General features: G+C 40.6%; 1 long non-coding RNA gene across 3 annotated transcripts; it reads right to left on the minus strand.

Annotated features, from left to right (window-relative positions):
- Positions 1–1,213: 1,213 nt before the first annotated feature.
- LOC119547009 lies at positions 1,214–4,821 on the minus strand. Of its 3 annotated transcripts, none has more exons than XR_005219204.1 (3): positions 3,863–4,821; positions 2,675–2,741; positions 1,214–2,612 (listed from the first exon to the last, which is right to left on the minus strand). It is a non-coding gene; the product is annotated as an uncharacterized LOC119547009 (long non-coding RNA). The 3 variants fall into 3 exon arrangements; XR_005219205.1 differs by having other exon boundaries at positions 1,214–2,608; positions 2,675–2,803; XR_005219203.1 differs by having other exon boundaries at positions 2,675–2,803.
- Positions 4,822–5,363: the final 542 nt, after the last annotated feature.

The following is a 5,363-nucleotide window of genomic DNA, read 5'->3' on the forward strand; positions in this document are numbered from 1 at the left end:
TAAAAAATCAAATGAAATCATAATCATTCCATAGTGCGGCAGACCACCGTCTAATTTATGTTTGTCTAATCTCACACTCCGCCAGTCCAGTTCCAGCTTTGACCCAATCCGTCCTCAGATCGAAAAAGATCCAGCAACTGCCCGAAAACGAAGGGGCTCATAATTTATGCCCCAATCACTGTCCACTTTTGTTTGCCTCCCCAAGAGGAATTGGGAGTTGGATATCGGTGTGTGATGGTGGCGTGAAGTTGCCTAATTATGAATTAATTTCCTCAGATATTAGCAAAGTATTTGAATTTTTGGAAGTTATTTATTACAGCCATTAAAAGTTCTTTCTGGTGCGCTTGGTTTTTTCTTGTCTTGGGCTGCTCAAAGTGTTTTAGAAGAATTCTTCGTTATACGGCTCGTTATTCTCGTATTTTATTTTCACTGAATAAAGACATAAGCGAAATTATTAATATGTGTCGCCATGAGGCAGCCAAATTAATTCATAGTTCATTGATATTAATATAAATTTATATGGAGAGATTGGAATTTTTCTATATCGAGAGAGGTGTTCGTGTTGAAAACAATTAATGTGACAGGCTCTCCAATATCATCGGATATTTATTGGAATCTGATGCTGCTCTTCAACCTCTTACTTTTTGCATTTTTAATCACGACCTCTGGATAAGTTATGCGAAATCTTCGAATATCTACGGGCATGGGTACATAAGTTTCCAGTTCAAATAAAGTGTATAATATATGGCCATTGAGCCTTAACTGTATGCGTTGTAAATTACAAAGTCTTAGGCCTATGGCATTTAATGAAAAGGGCAAATCTGCTTTTCGGTTCTCTCCGATATTTTATCAATATGAATTAACATATAAACGGATCTCTGAGATCTTTGGAGCATGTGAAGTCACAGATGACAGGTAGTTTAGGGCAAAAGGCTGTATTGTGACGGTACATATGTCTGAAATGTTTAGGTTTTGGTAGCCCAAGTGATGAAAGCTGGATAGGCTGCTAATTATACCGACTTGTTTGTGCGCTTTTCTCAATACTTCTATGAACTTTTATAAAGACTAACCATTCGGAGTTGGACTAAAAAAATAAGAACGATTACAGCCACTTATAAGCTCAACTATTGCTGACCTTAATTAATAATGATTGAAATAACCAAGTGTTTTGTGTTTGTATGACAGTTTAATTAGATGCGATTTTATAATGGACTTAAATTTATATTTCTTGTTGTTTCATTAAAAGGTACATAATTTTGACAGAGGACTGCTAACCTAGAATTTCAATATTCCTTATACGTAAAAATTTAGGAGCAACTTTCAGCTAAACAAAGCAAAAGCTCGAACGGTCGCGCTACACGATTAGCTCCAGTTTGCTTGGCGACTTCAGCGTTTCAAATCCGACGACCATAACCAGTTTCGTGCGGCATATATGAAAACCATAATTCACATTGGCCGCAGTCAGCGCCAGCCATTAAAAACTCATCACCAGCCAACTGGAATGAGCTGTGGGGTTGCCTCCTCCCCTCGCCCGATGTGCCATAAAATCCAAGCCCGAGAGGGGAGTGTCCAAGACGGGCTCCTCAAACTTTGGCATGCTTGAGTGCACAGTGTGTGTATGTAGGTATGTTTCTTGAGCTGCGCCATTTTCAAGCGCCTAATTCGATTATTAAATAAAACTCCTGGTGGGTTCCAGCACACGGGTGGACGCCCACAAAATTTACAAAATATTTAAAACCAAACTTCCGCCAACGGATTTCTTATTGCATTGTCATTGTCATTCAAATGCCATTAATTTGCTGGATAAAAGCGGGCGAGGGTCGCTGGGCTTCAGATCGGATGGGATCGGGATTCTCGGTATGGTGATGGGCAGGTCACTTCTCACGACGAGATTCATAATTACAGGGAGATCGCTGTAAGGGCCAGAGATGAGGAGCATATCGCTGGGTACACATCTTGCGATCTCTCTTACGATCCTTCGGCTGCGGCTTCGTTTTACGTTCTTGGATCTAATTGCAGAACGGGGCGACCTTTTTCTTCTTTTTTTGCCCAGCCCGGCGACTGCAATTAAAATGGAACCACGGGCAAAGCAGCCCATCCCAGAGCATCTAGATGATTTCAGACGAAGCGAACAGCATGCCGGAAAAATCGACTCAAATTACTGAGACTTAGCATCGGATCTCGGGTCGCTACTGGCATTGCTACTGGTACTGGTACTGGCACTGGTGCCACCCCTACCCATACTCCAGAAAATCCTGACCGACGAGGGTTTCGGGTTTACGTGGCACAGCACGAACAAATTTGCGTGTCCCAATTGCCAGCTGTCAGCCGCTAGGATTTTTCGCAGTGTACTTTCTGCTAAATTTGAGCGATCCCTTGCTGATTGATCTCGAGTCCCTATCGATGAGTAACTAGTTTGTAAATTGCCGGGGACTTCAATTTCCCATCGCTTTGTTTGTTGTCTTTAATTTCATGCGGTCATGGGTTTCTATGGGTATTTAGATTAATGTTACCCTAAACGATACTTAGGCTGTTCGTAATTTTATGTCTACATTGGGGATAAAGAGATTCGATCGGGCGATAGCGGCAACACAGGTGGTCCTATTATCTGTCTTATATAAGACGGAATCGATTACAGTTAGACCTCAAAAATGTTCACATTTAAATGTATTACCTTCAAAGGCTGCTCTAAGAATTCTCAAGAATATCATCTAAGATTTGGTCCTGGCCAGAGCATAAGACTGTAATTATTTTGTACATTTTCTTGATTAGCTCACAATATTTAAATTAAATCTTCTTCGTCCTAATAGAAAAGTATACAAATAATACAATTAATTTGAAGTATTATGAACACTATCAACAATGTAACACATTACTGTGACACATTACTTATTAAAAATAAATCTGGTAACCCTTTAGTAAATTAATATAATGTTTGAGAAAGCGTTTAAAATAGTTCTATGAAAAGCCTTAATTTCTAAACTATTCTTTCAGCAGATCTACAACAATTCATATTCATTTCAAAACGAAAAATTTCACTAATTTTAAAAACTACTACTGTGGTCAAAAAGTAAGGTGAATTTGTTTTTTCGATTTTCGTGGTGTGGTGCACTATAAATTCCATCCACCCAGCCAAACTGTTAATAAGGAATATTATTTGAGGGTTATCCGCAGTTTACGTGAAGCAATTGGTCTAAAAAGACCAGAATTATGGGAAACAACAACTCTTAGTTTTTGCATAACGAAATGCACCTATGAGCCACTCACACTTCGTGACTACTTTGCCAAAAACTCGACGAACATCGTTCCCTAAACACCGTAGTCGCCTAATTTGGCTCCCTGTGACTTCTGGCTATTCTCAAATCATAAGAGACCTCTTCGGGAATCGCGTTTCAAGTCGATTGAGGAAAGAGACTATTTCGCATGTTTCCAGAATTAGAAAAAACAATGGCATAAGCGTATTTTATCGGGAGGGGATAACTTTAAACGGAATGAAATTAATTAAGAAGAACTTATAAGGATTTTTCATTTTACAAACAAATTCATCTTACTTTTTGCACACAGTGGTATATGTCCAAATAAACCATTAATATTCCTTTAATATGATTCTCAACAACAATACATGCACTTACTTAAAAGTGGAAAATTAAGACCATGTAAATACTTAATTAAATGAAAGAAGACATTAGAAGTTAAACATAAACCGCAAGAGCCAAAGGCATATTTAACTTAAAACAAAGGCTCGCTTCGGTTGACAACTAGATCAAGCTTAAATCAATTACAAAAGTTTTGCTTACTAATTACTCATGAATTTGTGAGCAGGCTAACCAGTAAGTAGAAAACCAAACAAAATTCAACTGACCTTAAATCATTTAATCAGCATGAAAGTCCCGGGGCCGTTTGGCATATTTGCAAAACTCAAACTGGGATGACAACTGTTTGCAGATTTTAATCTTTCACAAAAAGTCCACAGTCCGAGGACTCGGCCGGAATATGTACGAATATAGTACGAGTATATGGTATATATATCCATGTCCATGTCCAGTTCGGTGTCCAGAGGAGGGCAACAAAAACTTGCTGTGACACTTGTTAGACGGGCTGACAGCTGCTGGACTTTGGCCGGGAGTCGGGAATCGTGAGTCGGGAATCGAGATCCGGGGGACGAGGATTGGGACCGGGATGCTGGAAGTACAGATGTTGTCGTCATCGTGGCGATTCTCGTTGTCCTTCGAAGGCTCTGCAGCTGCCGAGAACTTGGACCACCGGACAATGCGATGACGACAAGTTTTTCTTGCCCGCCCAACGACTTTGACAGACGCCATAACTTGGGCCGTAGAGCAACGCCTTAACCCAGGGGCAGCTTCCTCCTTGTCGCACCACTACCACTCCCATTCCCGACATCCCAACATCTCGACATCTCGAGTAATGAGGACAAAGTTTTGCATTCGTAATGCGGACTGCGGACTGCGAACTGAGACTCAGACTGCACTGAGCTGCAGCGACTTTGGGAGAAATGTTTCGGTGGTGGTCAGGCGTGGTGCAATTTGCAAACTTCATTTATTCACGCCCGGAGCGAAGCGCTAGATGATCCCTTCCTTGTTGTTTGCCTTCCAGTTTCTGGTCACAAGTTTGACGCTTTCGACAAGGCAGCGGAGCCCTACAACTGAAGACTCTTCACACTGGGCTTCCCTGTCTGCCCCTTCTGTCCGTTTCGAATTGTTGGGCTCGGCTTAAAAGTCAGCGATTTGTCACTCGGCCGTTTAACTAATTTTATCCAAAAACTTCGAAGTAAAATTGATGTAAATTTAATAGGCTACATAGAGTTTCTGCCCCAAAACCATAAACTTATTTAATTTTTTTTTTTTTTTTCTATCCTTGATAGTTTCCGAGATATCCACGTTCATATTTACGATTTTTTGAAGTTTGTGGGCGTTCAAGTGGGCGTGGCAAACTTTTTTTATCAATCGATAGGTATTGATGAGAACAATACATTTCAGTTAAAATTTTTATTCTAGCATCAAAACTGTAGGAGCCACAATTTTGGGCGGTTTGTGGGCGTTTGAGTGGGCGTGGCAGTCTACTGAAACAAACTTGAGCTGCGTAAGAAGCTCAGGAACCTGCACGCCAAATCTGAATAGCCTAGCTCTCATAGTTTCCGAGATCTCAGCGTTCATCCGGGCAGACGGACAGACGGACAGACGGACATGGCTAGATTGACTCGGCTAGTGATCCTGATCAAGAATATATATACTGTATGGGGTCGGAAACGCTTCCTTCTGCCTGTTACATACTTTCCGACGAATCTAGTATACCCTTTTACTCTACGAGTAACGGGTATAATAATAATATTTAAAAATGGTTCA

The sequence above is a fragment of the Drosophila subpulchrella genome, chromosome 2L, assembly GCF_014743375.2.
Source record: "Drosophila subpulchrella strain 33 F10 #4 breed RU33 chromosome 2L, RU_Dsub_v1.1 Primary Assembly, whole genome shotgun sequence".
Classification (NCBI taxonomy): Eukaryota; Metazoa; Arthropoda; class Insecta; order Diptera; family Drosophilidae; genus Drosophila; species Drosophila subpulchrella.